This window comes from Physeter macrocephalus, chromosome 2 (genome assembly GCF_002837175.3).
Source record: "Physeter macrocephalus isolate SW-GA chromosome 2, ASM283717v5, whole genome shotgun sequence".
NCBI lineage: Eukaryota > Metazoa > Chordata > Mammalia > Artiodactyla > Physeteridae > Physeter > Physeter macrocephalus.
Genome location: NC_041215.1, coordinates 1,730,020 through 1,746,711, shown reverse-complemented (window position 1 = coordinate 1,746,711; position 16,692 = coordinate 1,730,020). Strand labels below are relative to the sequence as shown.

At 46.5% G+C, this 16,692-nt stretch overlaps 1 protein-coding gene across 1 annotated transcript in view; it reads right to left on the bottom strand.

The window, feature by feature from the left end:
- Positions 1–16,692, bottom strand: part of DOCK2 (dedicator of cytokinesis 2) — a 432,741-nt gene that overhangs the window by 99,139 nt on the left and 316,910 nt on the right. The window lies entirely within an intron of this gene.

Here is a 16,692-nt window from a genome sequence, read left to right as displayed (position 1 = left end):
TGTCCCAGGTGAGTATAAAAAGGTCCCCCAGGGGTGGAGAATTTCTCCTTAGCAGATGAGCATGTGAAATTTCCCTAAGAGTAAATGTCTCCTTATGGCTCATTCATCAGCTCATTCATCCAAAAAGCATTTATTGAACACCTATTACATGACTAGGACTATAATAGGAGCTCCAGATACAGACAATAAGGGCCCTATTCATGATCTCTCCAGCTGCTTGTACATTGGGAAAAGAGCACTGTATTAATGTCAGGAGATCCAGCCTGTATCGAGATTCTGGAGAGAGTTTGATTTTCTGGCAAATAATTTTACATGTCTAATCTCCAACTGTTCCATCTGTAAAGTGGGACAATAATCCATCTGTATCTACCCTGAGAGGTGTATCAGAAGGATCAAATGGCTCCTATGGTGCCCTGAATACACTGAAGTTCCCTACAAGAGCACCAATTGTTGGACCATGAATCAGTCAGTGAGAAGCCAGCAGCTACCGGGGACAAGTACTTGCTAAGGGCCATGGACGATAAAAGAAATGAGAAGAGGTAGTCCTTGCTCTCAGGAGTTCATGATCTCGTTGGGAAAGCAAGATTAACAAGCATGAGGAAAAATGTACAAGACTTTGATCAGCAAAGCAGATCAAGTGCCACAGGGATTCAGACAAGAGGGAAATCAACGCAAGGACTTGGAGAGGAAGTAGGTCTGAAAGGATCCATGGGATCAGAGGAGCAAGAACCACACCCTTTCATGCACCAGAATATATATCACCACACCCTTTTCTGCTTTTTCTCTCCCGGATTTTATAAGTCTGTACCAGGGTGGCACTTTCTGTCAGGGCTAGTGTCTGTTAAGCAGAATTTAGAGAGATCTACTCTGGGAACCTGGTAAAGGAAGTACTGACCATAAATCCACCAGCTGGGAGAAGCCACTCAAGAGTGTCTCCCACAAGACACCACTGGGCTGCCATCTTAACCAAAGGAAGTCCCACTGTCAAGGGCGGGCCTGTGGAAGATGGACAGCTTGGTGTGATGCAGGTGTCTCCAGGAAACCCCACTTCTAAAGGGTGTCAGACGTAACACACACCAGAGAGGTGGGCCTGGACGTGTTATGTTTGAACCAAGTATTATATCTGTATCGCAAACTGCCATCTTTGTTAAAAAAAAAATAAAACTAAAAGACCAAAAAAATATAGTGTGAAGAAAAAAATCCTCCCTCGGGCTTCCCTGGTGGCGCAGTGGTTGAGAGTCCGCCTGCCGATGCAGGGGACACGGGTTCGCGCCCCGGTCCGGGAAGATCCCACATGCCGCGGAGCGGCTGGGCCCGTGAGCCGTGGCCGCTGAGCCTGCGCGTCCGGAGCCTGTGCTCCGCAACGGGAGAGGCCACAACAGTGAGAGGCCCGCGTACCGCAAAAAAAAAAAAAAAAAAAAAAAAAATCCTCCCAGATTACAGGGTTACAGTTCAGTGACAGTGGTGGAAGGAACAGCCTTGATGTCCCCAGGAAGTTCCTTCTGCATTCCTCCACAGGAAGTCTTTTGGGTAACTGAATGTTCTTCAAGTTCACATCCCCAAAAGTAACTCCCCAAAATATAGATTCTCATTTGCTTCTAGGTTCTTTTCAATTAGGACGTTAGGGATAAAATGCTTTCCCAGTCAGCAGGACCAGCTGTGCAATTTGTGGGGCTCAGAACAAAATGAAAATTGAAGAGTTCTTGTAAAAATGCTTCAGATTTTCAAGACAGCCACAGGGTCCTTCTGAGCACCGGGCCAGGTCACACGCCGGGGAAGCCAGCTCTGCCTGTCAGTGACCACCACCCTCACGCACCATAAATGTTCAGAAAACATGCAGAGCTGGCAGGGGGCACAAAACTGGGGCTCTCAGGAGTAACGTCAATGACACTATGTTGCTGCGGACCTGGACCCTCTATATGGGGGCCAACCGCCTTGGCCGTCCAGGGAGTCAAATCCTCTCTCTGGCTCACGCCCTCAGGGGGTGATGGTGAGTCTGTGAAATTATCTGTCCCTTTCAAACCAGACAGAATGCCACCATCACTGCTAATTTAACCAGGTCCCACTGAAACCAAGAAACAAGCGTATTATTTTTTATCCCTCCATCCAGGCTGGACGCAAGAGGGGAGAAATCTTCTGAGTTTGTGTGTGTGTGTGTGTGTGTGTGTGTGTGTGTGTGTGTGTGTGTGTGTGAAAGAGACAGAGAGAGAGCACACACACACGCGTGTGTCTCCTCTACTCCCTCTGTCTCTTCTGTGAGGGGCTTCCACCAAGAATTCAGCCGGTGGCCACTAGAGGTCTTTCCTTTTCACATGGTAGCTGCCGTGCAGTTTTTTCGGCTTTTTATTTATTCCTACGTGAGCAGACCCACTACACTTCTTGCATATAAACAGTGAAAATTACAATATAAAGGACTCATTATTTCTTCTTTTGGAGTAATTCTGCTGCTGGCCAAAGCCTGGCTCATTTTGCAAAGAAAGGAAGGACATTCTCTGCAGGTAATTCCACTGCTTCAAAAGGTAAGAGATCTGGGTAGGTTTTATTTTTTTGTGATCCATCATCCTCTCAGAGGAAATGCTATTGTCTCTTGGACAACAGTTTATTTTTAAAGCTTTGGCTTAAATGAGTCCTGGGATTGTGAGCGTGTGTGTGTGTGTGTGTGTGTGTGTGTGTGTGTGTGTGTGTGTGTTGGAAAATCCACCATTGTCAGAACTGCAGGCTGCCCCAAACGCATAGATACAGATACGGAATGCTTGGTATTTCCAAAGGCTTGATTTGAATTTGAAGGGGGGAAAAGCAAACAACAAACCTCAAAGCCCAAGTTGCCTGGAATTACCTTGAAAAGGCTGCATTGTCTTAAGCCTGGTTTAGAGAAACTTCCATGCTTTATTTTAAATGAAAATAAAATGGGAAGGGGATTCCAGTGCCCGTCTAGAGAGAGTGACCATTTTACGAAAGAAACGATTATCTTTTTATAAGGACTTGCTCAGGGTGTACAGTTCATCCATCAATCAAAATTACTTTTACCAGCTTGTTCATTTCTTCGTTCTAACTACCCCATAGAAAAACCGAGCTGAGTGCCTTCCAGTACGATCTGTAGTGTGATGTGACTGAAGTTTGGACAAGTTACCTGCATTTGGCTGTTAATGAGAAATGACAGTGCTTTACTTCCCACTGGAAGCTTCCCTTTTTGTCTGCTATGGTGTCTAGCCCACTTTAGTATCAAATCTGTCAGAAAGCGCACCAATGTGACTGACTGATTTCTGAAATGGCATGATACACCAGCAGCAGGTTCGAATTCAGTAAAGGCTCCTCTCTGTCATTTAAATTAAAAACCCAAAACCCCTCTCTGTCATGCAATGATAGAATGGTGGAATCACATTGTGTTTCTCTGACGTTTATCCCTTTTTCAGTAGTGTCCTCAGCACGGCAATCCACCTCTTTGCTTCTTGCCCCTTTTCCCTTTACAAGTTCGAGACCTTCTACATCCACCACGTCTCAAGCGTTTAAAAAGAGGTGTAGGGATTGGGAGTGGGGGTGATGATCAGACTGCATTTGCCCTAGCAACTCAGACACTCCTGGTGTTGACATTGCCCAAACTTTACAGTGTCGGACCCCAAACTCCCAGCCCTGTCAGCAACATGGAAAAGCCTGAATACTGCATGGGGGACAGAGGGTTAGAGGGATCCCTTGCAATTCAGGCTAGTGAGAATGCCCTGCCTTCCATCCTTGGTGGAAATTTTGTGGTCAACACATATTTACTACCAAGGCGTGAGGCAGCCACTCATCCATACCCAAGCAGCATTCCAGGTGCCCAGAAAGGAAATTGCTTCTTAAAACAGAATACCAGGGGGACCTGCATATTAAATTCCGGAGAGAAACTGTATCTGAGATGCTGTCACAAACCAGGCAGAGTCACCTCGGCGGCTCCATTCGGGGTGGTTTAAAATGTAGCTAATGAATCACAGCATGAAGAGACATGGTTTGAAACTAGGTCAAACGTGTAAAAATAAATGCAATCATCGCAGGCACTTGGCTGATGAGGGGCTACTTAACGCCTGGCGTGGCAGGGCTTATTTGCCATATAGAACCCTCTTCAGTGATCCGTGACAATCAATTGATCCGGACAATTCAGCCCGTCAGTATGTAGGGAGCTCTTGCACACCTGGGAGAGAGGTGAAGCTCCAAAGGAAAACAATCAGGGTCTCTTCACTGTGTGATGGCAAGAGAGGAAAAAGAGAAACCCAGTATTGTGTCATTAATATTAATTAGCTGGGACTCGGTGACTGCGATCAGGAGAGTAGCCCTCTCCAAATCAATCTACTCCTTTGCATAAAAAATCATCATCATCTTATTGACAAGGCCAATAGTTTTGGTGCACAACGCTCAAACGTATCTATTTAACCACCTCTAAAGCAAACACACCTACACACACGGTCAGGACCCTGCAGTGCTGAGTGAACCAGGAAGAGGTGATCAGTTTGCCCTGCCTTGAAGAACTAAACTAGCAAGGGGAGAGGGGCATGGTTGCTGCAATGCGTGCCCCCCCCCTCACCTGAGATCAGTGGGAGTGATGAGATCGCAGAGGGAGGGAAAGAGCCGACTTCGGGAGCTTGCTACCTAAATGCCAGCATTACTATGCGATGCCAGCTGGTGACACGTTGCCATAGTAACTTCAAATAATGTGCTCGACCAAAATAAAATAAAATACAAGGGGGACCTGCATATTAAATTCCGGAGAGAAACTGTATCTGAGATGCTGTCACAAACCAGGCAGAGTCACCTCGGCGGCTCCATTCGGGGTGGTTTAAAATGTAGCTAATGAATCACAGCATGAAGAGACATGGTTTGAAACTAGGTCAAACGTGTAAAAATAAATGCAATCATCGCAGGCACTTGGCTGATGAGGGGCTACTTAACGCCTGGCGTGGCAGGGCTTATTTGCCATATAGAACCCTCTTCAGTGATCCGTGACAATCAATTGATCCGGACAATTCAGCCCGTCAGTATGTAGGGAGCTCTTGCACACCTGGGAGAGAGGTGAAGCTCCAAAGGAAAACAATCAGGGTCTCTTCACTGTGTGATGGCAAGAGAGGAAAAAGAGAAACCCAGTATTGTGTCATTAATATTAATTAGCTGGGACTCGGTGACTGCGATCAGGAGAGTAGCCCTCTCCAAATCAATCTACTCCTTTGCATAAAAAATCATCATCATCTTATTGACAAGGCCAATAGTTTTGGTGCACAACGCTCAAACGTATCTATTTAACCACCTCTAAAGCAAACACACCTACACACACGGTCAGGACCCTGCAGTGCTGAGTGAACCAGGAAGAGGTGATCAGTTTGCCCTGCCTTGAAGAACTAAACTAACAAGGGGAGAGGGGCATGGTTGCTGCAATGCGTGCCCCCCCCTCACCTGAGATCAGTGGGAGTGATGAGATCGCAGAGGGAGGGAAAGAGCCGACTTCGGGAGCTTGCTACCTAAATGCCAGCATTACTATGCGATGCCAGCTGGTGACACGTTGCCATAGTAACTTCAAATAATGTGCTCGACCAAAATAAAATAAAATACAGAGAGCGCCAAGGAGAGGACAGGAGCGAGGAAACTTTGCATGCCGAGCGAGATGAGAAGTTTTATCTATGGGGCCATCCAATTCCTTTGAAGACTAAGAGTAGCCAAATGCCACTCTCAGGTTGCTTTTCCATTCACCCCCATGTCTGCCATGCGGTTATATAACAGATTTTATTCTTGGATGGAATCGGTGCTGTCTTTGTGACAGATCCAGGACCGGAGGTAGGAGGCTATGGTGTAAGGAATTCAGGGACTCTAAAACCCGTTCATCTTAGAGCTTTGTCAGGAAGCTCAGAGTTGTAGTTTGCAGCAATCTTTGGGGAAAGTAGTGTGTGCGGTCTCCCAAGTTCTGGGCACTGTGCTAGGTGCCCGGGTGCAGCAGTGAGCCGGATGGATAAGGTTGTGCTCCAAAGAACCAACGTCAGGTGGAGACCTAGGAGCCAGACAGCCTGAGTTCAAATCTCAGCTCTACCTCTTACTAGGCATGTGACCTTGGGCAGTGTCTTGTGCCTGAGAGTAAAAGGGAATAGAAATAGCTCTTACTGCATACAGTTTTGGTGAGAATTAAATCAATTTGTATAGAGCACTTAGAACATAGAAAACCCTCAATATGATCAGCTATTAGTATTATTGTTGCTGTTGTTGACCCTGGTCCAGAGAAACTATGCAGATTGGCTAACTGAAATTCCTGACCTGGACAGAGGATATGATGACCCCACCTACCCCTGACTGTCTGTGGATGCATCAAGCACTCCCAATCACAGCTTTGGACAAAGAGCTAAGTGTCCTTTGACTCTGAACATGCCTTTGGTTAACAACACGCACCAAATAAAGTTGTTTAGTAAATCGCGTGTGTGCCTCTTTGAGCAGGGCATGTTGGGAGGTTTCTTTTATTTGGGGACAGTTGCTGGCAGGTAGGATGAATGACAACGGTGCCCAGATTGTTCAAAAGCCTGAAATGTAACTGTCTTCATCGAAAGCTTAGTCTTCCAGCTGTTTGGCTTTAGGAAGGGCCTGTCTTTGTGTGCAGTGACATTCTTTGGTTACCCAGGGATCCTGCTGTACGACAGAGTAAACCAAGTCACCTTCCTTCAGGGAGAAGCTTCTTGATGGGCACAGATCCAGGGGTTTTGTGTAGCCTGATCCATGTCAAAGCATAACATCACAGGAAGACGGGAATGTGCCTCTTGGATGCTATGTACTCTGGATGCACCTAGACATGTTCCATCGGTACAACACAGCAACTCTTTTGAGTTAGCTGTGTGCACCACTACCTGGCACTGTGGGCATTAATGATCAGCTCCCAGCATCACTAGGGCCAGAACCGCAGGCAAGGTGTCTCCTCAGAGAGCTACTCTCACTGTCAAAGAGCGGGGGGGTGGGGGGGTGGGGGGGTAGGGGTGGTGGTAACAAGGCTGCTTTGAACCCAGGCTGGAAGGGGAGACTAAAGTGGCCACACACTCTTCCTTTGAAACGAGCACTTTCTGATCTTGGCTGGAGCCTGTGCATGTGGCTCTGTAGTGTGGGGTCACTTTAAATCTTCCAAAGGACACAATGAGGTGTTTAATCGCAAAGGGATGTGGAAGGCAAGCAAATTCTGTTCACTCATTCCTTGTGCTTAGGACTCCATCTTTATCATCTCACTGAGTCCTCTCAACAACCTCATTAGGTCAACTTTATGCCCATTTCACAGATGAGGAAAGTGAGATGCACAGAGGTCAAGCAGCTTGCCTAGACAGACATTTAGTATATGGTGGGGCAGGAATAAGAATCTGGGTCTTTCTGACTCGAAAACCTGTGTTCTTTTCATAAATCCATGATGTCTCTCATGTCAGCACTGTCAGCTCCACCTGGGCAGAGATTTTTGTCCTTTATTCATTGCTGTTATCACCAGAATCTGGAATTGAACTTGCACATAGTATGAGCTCAATAAATATTTGTTAGATGACAGATTGAACTTCTTATAGTATTCCCCATCTTTAAAAGAATGTTACAGGGACCACTCCCCCAAACACTGAAAAGTTAGGGTCATGTGTAGAACACCTTTGCCTTAGGAGAGGACAGAAATGAAAGAATTTTTGTTCTACTTCTGAGCTTACTCCATCTTAAGGTATATTTGATCAAGCCAGAGTGAGATCATTCTTTCACACATTCCTTAATGTAACAAATATTTCTTGAGCACCTACTATGTTCCAGGCATGGTTCTAGGTGCTCTGGACAGTCATGAATGAGATTAACAAGGGAGTTGTTCTTAAGGAACTCACATCCTCATTAGGGTCAGGGATGGGGAAACACCATAAGCAAGTGAATACATAAGTAAGATCATTTTAGGCAGTGATATCTGCTACTAGTGGAATATTACAGAGCAATGAGGTTGAGATGGGAGGAGACTGGTTTTCAATAGGGGAGACAGAGGTGGCCTCTTAGAGGGCTGATATTTGGGTGGAGATCTAATGGTGAGAGGTGGTCATGCAAAAATCTGGGAGAACAGCATTCCAGGGCAATTGAGTAGCAGATACAAAGGCCCTGAGGTCAGATGTGCTTGGAGTGCTGGAGGATCGAAAAGAGGGTACAAAATGAGGAAAAGCACATACAAGATGAGGTCGGAGAGACAGGTTAGGACCAGATCCTGAAGGCCCTCGAAGGTCGGGGCAACGGTTTAGGTTTAGGTTTACTTCCAAGTGCAAAGGGAGGCCATTAATTTGGGTTTTAAGAAGCTCGCTCTGGCTGCTGTGTGTTTCAAGAACCCCTCTTTAAAGAGGTGGTTTCCATGTCTTACCACCCTTCTCCAAGACGCTACACTGGAGTTGTTCCCAGGGTGGTGGGTGCGTGAAAAGTGCAACTACGTGCTCATTGTTGATCCTTCCTGTTCGTGGTAGTGTCACCACTCCTCAGCAAGCTTTTCTCACTAACTGACCATTCTATAGCAGACTCTGACCCTCCTCCGGCAGGTGTGGACATGGACTCTAGTTTTACATGGATCTCCCTTGTCTTCAAGTTCAGTGGTTTGTCTCCCTGTTGTTCAGAGCCGAATGAAGGGGAGGGAGCCTGCTACAGCGGCTCTCAGCCTCTGATTAAAGCCATTCGAGCCTGTGGGACTTGAGAAGGCTGCTTGCCAGGAGACGGGCAATCATTTAGGACACCCCAGTTTTTAACTGAACAGAAGATGATTTTTCGAAATGTTTCCAATTACATCTGTGGAGGTGTGGGTGGGGAAGTGCCCAAGTGAACACACACGCCAATGGTGGTCTTCCAAGCTTTGCACCGAATGCCTCAGGAAGGGCTGTGCAGGAAAGTTTGTTGTGAGTCCTGGAGAATACAGTATTGTCCTCTGCTCACGTATTCCTGAGAAAAATCAAAGCCAGGAGCATCACTAGGATGTGGGCTCTGCATGAGTGTCCTACACAGCCCCTCACCCTCTCCTGCAGACATTTTCATCCAGGTTGTATAAGACACCAAGGTCAACTTTCAACAGGAAAAAGTGTCATGGAAGGATATTATGACTCAGGAAGGAGGTACTGTGGGCTGCAGGATAACAATAATAACTGCCATTTAAAGGGCTAAGAGTGTGTTGTGCAATGTGCTAAACCCTCTGCTTATCCATCAATAAGGACGTTTTATAAGTTGTGGCCAGGCAAGGAAACAGCTGGAAGAGAGAGAAGTTAATATCAGTCGGACATTTATGTGTCGGACACCGTGCAAAAAAGTATGCCAATGGTCACAACAGCTACCAGTTACTGAGCACTTACTATGGGCCAAGCACTGTGTATGCTTCATCTCAATTACTCCCTCCCTACAGTCAGTCGATGTTGGTAAAACCACGCGCACTTTACAGATGAGGAAATCAAGGAGCAGAGAGGTGACACGACTTGCCTAGCTCGGCTTGATTCCAGAATATTGTTTTGTAATCATGACATCATCTTAATGAGATGAAAATTAAGCCATACCTCAAAGTATAATGAAGAAAGGAAAAGTGCATAATATTTCACTCCACCATGCCTCTGCCTAACCTTGAATATTAAGACTATTCAATATTCATTTCAATCTAATAAACCTCTAGAATGTTAAGGACATTCTAGACATCTATTGTGCCTAAATAGAGATGGAAGGATGGATGGAGAGATGGAGAGATGGATGGATGGAGCTAGGTTGGCAGAATACATAGGTAGATAGGTCAGGGTTGATACCTAGCTATGTAAATAAGACCAGCCCTCTTAATGACTATGCTCTGTGGCTTATGAGTCTCCATGATTTTAGGCTCAGCTGAGGATAGCCCCTCCATTTTCTGCATTGCTTGGGGTTTGGAAGGCCAAGAAGGGTTAAGTGACGGACACCAACACCACGTATTAGGAAATATATCTGGTTTCGCATAGAAGCAGCTTTCCTGGAAGGCACTGAGCAGGGCATATACTAAGTACTGGGATCAAATCCCAGCTCTCTGCAATATGCTCTGGATCTCTGGACAAGTTACTTTACCTCTCTGAGCCTCAGTTCTCTGGTCTCTGAAATGGGGATAACAGTGGTGACTATAGGACTGTTGTAAGGACAAAGTAGAAGCCGGGTGCAGAGGGTCCCTGTAGAGCCTGGCAACACCACGGGCACTCAAAAAGCCTTCTTGCAATGCTTAGCCTCAAGCTCTCTTTCCAGTTCACCAGGAACAGTTAGTTGATCAGCTGGGGAAGTGTGGGGTTAGCTTTTGGTTGACTCATGAAGGATGATTTAAACCTCTCTGTGGACCTGGAGAGCTGCACTGCGGATAATGATTTATACAAGCTCTCCCTGCCCTTTGTTTCCCTTTACAGAGACTCCATGTTTCAAGGGGCGCAGGAGGGTGGGGGGGCAGGCAGATAAATATGTTCACAGACAGCCAGGCGGCCGGCCAGGTAAGAGTTTTCAGGAGGGATGATTATTTTGTGGATAAAAGGATGTCTTTAGTTGAGCCCTCCTGTTTCCTTCATGAGGACTGAAGACAAGTGAAGAAGAGTGAAGGAGGTCTCCCACATCGTGTTCTAAACGTCAAGCCTAACTCGTCAACCAGCCCTCTCCTAGCACCTCCTCCCGCCGCCCCCAAATAGGTCTAGTTGTCCCTGCTGCAAATGATCTGCTAGTCCCAGCACACTCAGGTATGGGGTCTGATAACAGCTTATCGGGTGTGTGTGGAGGTGGCCTCTTTGCAAGCTCTCTGCATTGCTCAACTCAGCAGGGCTTAACCGAAGCAATGACACACTGATGGTGTAACTCTCAGTCCACACTAGGGAAGGGTTTTCCCCCTTCCCAGACAATTCCTCACTCCCAATTAATCAATCAATTAGCAAATATTTACTCAGCACCTATTACGTGTAAGGAACTATATCAGGTATGATCATGGTCCATACCTGCAAGTCTCAGACTCATAAGGAAGATTCTTCCCTTCCCTTCCCTTCCCTTCCTTTTCTGCTCTCTCTCTCTCTCTCTCTCTCTCTCTCTCAATACAGTAGTTCTAACCTGGAGGCAATTTTCTCCCCCAGAGGGCATTTAACAATGTCTGGAAACTGGAAACATTTCTGTCTGTCACATACAGGGAGAGGAAGAGGTTGACATCTATTGGGTAAAGGGTAGAAATGCTGCTAAACATCCTGTAATTCACAGTTCAGCCTAACAGCAAAGAATGATCCAGGCCAAAATGTCACTAGTGCTGAAGTGAGAAACTCGCATCTTAGAGAGATATATACATCATGATGCTGAATGACAGGTGCAAAGTGAATGTTACTAGTTTCCTCTAGGCTTTTAAGAAGTGGGAATGACCTTTGTAGTTAGGAATGTTCAGGGGAAATTTCATGGAGGCTGTGGGATTTGAGGAATGAGAAGAGTGAAAGAGATTAGGCTAAGAGTGGGAAAGGATATCTATAATAGGAAAAACATTTCATTTTATAATTTGATTGATTGGTAGTAACTGCCTAAAGAGCTGTGTGGGGAATGATTCTAATGCCAAGTCCTACCTCAGCAGGAAAGAGTGTGGCAATCAATTAGTGATGTCTGCTATAGGCAAGGGAGAGAGGGATAATACATGTGCTGAGAAATTGCTGTCCCACTTTTATATGGAACACAGTGAGGAAAGAAGCAGAGGTGAAAATGAGCAAAGTGTTTTGGTACAACAGAGGTTCACAGAGGGAGATCATAAGAGATATTTGGAGGCGCAGACGGAAGGACCTTGAATGCCAGGCTGAGGGCTTTGAATCTCAATCTGTTGATAATGGGATGTCATGCAGGCATCTGCCTACTGGGTTGCCTTCAGGCCAGCTCTGTTGACAAGGCCTTGGGAACTAAAGAAAGCTACCCAAAGTCCTTGCTCTTCATTTCTACAAAGGGAGTACTATTTCATCTGTTAACAGTAAAAACTGGCAGAATTATCATGCTCTGGCTTTTATGAAGCTGATCCCAATGATGAAAAAAATCCTATGAAGCTGAACTCAGAGATAAGTGTTTGAAAAGCTGACTCCAAGGGTTCACATTAACAAGCTCCTGTAAAGCCCTTTTGGATAAAGAAGTCCTTCTGATGTCATTCACGCAAAAAACAAAACAAAACAAAAAAACCCTCAAGGAGGAGGGGAGAGAAGGGAGTAGAAGTCCATTATTCCATTCCCGGGGCTCATGTTCCAGCTGACCCCTGACCAGGACACTGCACTGCCTACTGATCTTGTGCTTCCTGTCAGCCCCCAGCTCCCTGCCTGGCTGGCTCCTTCTTAGCAGTTTCCTCTCTGTCCTGGGAATGATACCTCATTGATTTATTGGTTTGCAATTTTCCACATGACATCACACTCTTTTTTTATTTTTCATTCTTTCTCTCTGCTCACCTCCCTCCTCTTAAATTCCCATTTGTCCCACTTCCACTTCCCTGTCCTTTGGAATGGTAACAACTTCCAATTACCATCCTCCGCAGTCTGCATTAGCTGCCTGCAGACTCCCCCTCCCTGCCATCATTAATAAAGGTGACACTGCAGCTTGGCATGAATGCAGGTCCTCCCCCACCTGCCCCACTGTCCCCTCTCTGGCAGCAGAAGGCCCCCTGGCCAGAGAGCCCCTGCCTTTGACACTTCCCTCCTCCCTATGCTCTGATCCACACTCAGCTAAAGAAAAATCAAGTGACACAATGAAAAATGCCATCCAGAGACCTGTCCTGGTGGCACCCAGGTATCAGGTCAACCTACTACAGCTCCATAGCTACTAATTCCATCTAGAAAAGAAAAAAGATGTCACAGTTGTCTGGACTGATTTGTTCTTAAAAACCCCTGCTGACTCCTTCACCCTGGCAGGCCTGGAGAAATCCTAGTAAAAGTCTAACTGAAGTTAAAGCTTAGAATTAGACAGTTGATGGGGAGGGCGATCCTTGGGAGTCCTTGCAAGACAGCTTCCTTGCAGCACAAATGGGGAAGCCACGGACCAGAGAGCTTAGGTGGTTTCCCCAGGGCCACACAGCCTCTGGAAGTGGCAGGGCTGGTTCTGACCACAGTGCTGAATCAACTGTACCATAATCTACCACCTCCAAACACTGGCCCCTGAGCCTCCAAGTTCCCCAAAAGCAAAATGACTGTTCTTTCCCACTCTTATCTCAGCCAGGGGGTTGTCCTGATCCCAGAAAAATAGACCTCAACTAAGGCTGATGTTTGAGATGTGCATTCTTCTTTAACTTCCTCACCACATAGGTTTCCAGATTTGGGAAAGAACAAGGCACTGAGCACTAATTTCATCTTTCAAAAAAATTGAATGGGTGTCTCTATTACCACTATTCATCCCTGCTTTGATCTATTACATTCTGTGCCCAGCATCCAAATATGGTTAAGAACATCAAATTAAAAACCAAAAGATTGATCACTGAAGTCACTCTGTGTAATGAAACTTGTCTGAATGTGCGTTTACGGGGCCTCAGGGCAGGAGGAGGGTGGGATATGGGGGCTTTGCTTATGTCACTTTGCCCAAAGATCCTCAAACCTGCAGCCCACAGGCCTCATGTAGTTCACAGAAATGCTTTGTTTCATTGGAACGGTGTTGTAAGAACAATTGACTTTTTGTCAACATTTTAAAACTGGAAGCCATTGCATCAATTTTGGATTTTCAGCTTCTCTGGGGTATTTGGCAGATTCAGAGATAACCATTCTGCATTCTGCACTCCCCTATGGCAGCACTGGGAGCTGCCTCCTGAAGTAGGTAGGGGCTTGGGTGGGGGGTAGGCACGCACTTTCCAGGTAGCCAGAGCCTGGCCTCATCCAAGAGTGACCAACTTGTCCTGGTCTGCCTGGGACTTTACCAGTTTTAGCACGGAAAATCCTGTGTCCCAGGAAACCCCTCAATCCCTGGCAAACACCCTACCTAGTTCTTCTTTTATGTACCTGGTTGGTTCCTGTGGGCACTTGCAGGTAAGGCCTCTTCCTCACTGCTTCCTTCATGCCCACATGCCTCCCGAGAATGACATTCAAGGCTTCTCACCATGTCAGTCCTGTTTCTCTCCCAGCCCCCTCTTCCCACCTACATGCTATCTACTCTAGACTTCTCTTCACTCCCTTGGCATTTGCACAAGCCAAAGACGCCTTCTTTTACACACCATGAAGTCTAATTCATTTTTAAAGACCCATGCAGGTGCCATCCCCTCTTCCAGGAAGGCTTCTCTGATTTTACCTGATGCTCTTCTGTCCAGACGGAGCTAGGCACTCCCTCCCTCCCTCTGCTCCAATGACACTCAAATCTTTCTCCTTTCATTGTCCTCATCACTATTAATACAGCATCAAGTGAGTAGACCCGGGGAGGTGGCCCTCCTAAGGACTCAGAGAGAATCAGAATTGTGATAAAATCAAAAAACGTAAAAATTGTGAAACTTAATTTGAAGTCCCAGTCTCTCTGTGGTTGTGAGCTTTGCACAAGTCACCAAAATGAAAACTGAAAACCATCCCATAAGTATCTGTACCTACTCCATGGCGATATTTAGCATTCCAAAGTCTAAGAACATCTGGGTCTCCTGAACATTGACATCCAACTCTCCTCCTGCCTGTAACACTGAATTGTAATCGCATGCCCTGGCGTCTGTGTTCTCCACCAGCCCTGGAGACACTCAAAAGGCAGGGACTTTCTTCCACATCCTGTATCCTCTATACCTGGCACATGGAAATTGCTCAGTTAAAGGCTTCCCAAATGGGTGAGTGAGTGAGTGAGTGAACTCCCCCATCAAGGAGACCAGGAGGACTGTCCCACTTGCCGTGATCTTAAAGAAAAAAGGTTTCCTTAGCTGTCCTAGTGCCCACAGGGCCCCTGTTGTGTTAGCTGATCACCCTGAGCCATATTACAAGCTGGACCAACCAGTCTAGGATTGGGGTCAACCCATCATTCTTTTGGTCATTTCTCATAAGATCATAAGATTACAAAGGGTTGACAGCTTTAGGGTCTTTTCTGATAAATAAAGAGAATTCCAGCTCTCTAGCTTTGTACTGAACATTTCCCCTGGGACACTCTGTAGGCAGCTTGTAATAAACATGCCGACACCATCTTTCCCCACTCAGACTCCTCTTTCTCCTCCCTGTGCGCTCCTTCTCCGAGCCACCCGCTACCTCAACACAACGATCCAGCCCCCCGCGCCCCTCCCCCCACCCCCGGCCGACTCCATGAATCACCGAGCCCTGGAGATTAGACATTTGTCTGGAACGTGTTCAGTCCTCTGCCCCCGGTCTCACTGCCCGTATTGAAGCTACCATCTTCACTACCTGGATTACTGCTGCAGCCTCCTAAGGGGTCCCCTGCCTCCAGCTCTGCCCCCTTTAATCTCATGTTGCAGTCAGAGTGTGAGCTTACTGAAATGGAAATGAGACCAACTCTCACTCCTGCTTAAAATCTTCAGCAGATCCTACTGACTCTTGGAATAAAAAATCAATCTCTTAGTACAGGGTATGATTCCCTGCATGCCCCTTTTCAACTTCATTTCTTCCCCTCTTCCTACTCGCTCCTTTAAACTCTACCATCAGGCCACACAGAATTGGTCCTGATTCCAGCCTCAGCATGCGTGTGCGTGTGCCCACACACACATACACACACATACCTTTAAACAATTTGCCTCATCATCTCTACTGAACTTCAGGTCTCATATTTGAAGTCACTTCCCCCAGAAAGGCTTTTGGGATTCTCTCCAACCCCAGCTGGGTTGGAGGTCCCTCTCTGAGCTCTCATGCCCCTGGAATCATCACTCTGATGGCATTGATCAGAGTTTTCGGGAGCTCTCTCCTCATCTGTCTACCTCTGCTGTAAGACTGTGAAGTCAGAGACTGGGTTAGGGTCCTACTTTCTTCTTATCTCTTCATCTGCAATATAGTGCCTGGTACATACAGGTATCCAAGAGATATTTGCTCAGTGAATGGATATGTGGTCTCAGATGGAAGAGTGAATGGGGCACAGATTGGGAAGGTACCTAAATGGTGTGTGCTAATTTAGGTCTGCTCTGAGGGGACACACAGATTGGTAAAAGGCTCTCTTCTAATCAAATGGGAATTGGGCTAAAGTCTTGTCTGTCATGGAACATAGATTCCTCACTGTGTGATGGCTTGAGCCTGAGTGGAAAGATTTTGGAGTCCTGGCTATTCTTTCTGGCCTCATGTCCAGAGACATAGTAGGAAACAACACTGGGCCCAGTGTTAGGAGACCTTGGTCTCAGGTCCAGTCCTGCCATTTGCTTCCTGTGTGCCCCAGGGCAGGTTTCTTTCCCTCTCTCAGGTCTTCATCTATAAAGCAAGACTAAGGAACCAGCTCCTTCTACTCTGCGTGTGGTGGTGACTTAGAGTGAGCCACAGCTGAATTTACTTCCTGGCTCCCCAATTCCTAGCTGTGTAGGCCTCTAAGTAATGCTGACTTCTCAGAGTGTTACGTAGATTAAGTGTAATTACATTCCTTAAGTGGGTACTGCAGTACTGCTCACAGCATAAGTGCTCAATAAATGACTACAATTAAGAGTACAGGCATCCTCATACGGCTAATTTATCAATGGTTATAAGGTAAAGCTACACAGAAACAGCTAAGATTTGGGCTCTTCAATTCTAAGTCATGTAACACTCCCTCCCCCCAGCCCCCCATAAAGCGCCGATTGTACACATTTACAGCCCCTAC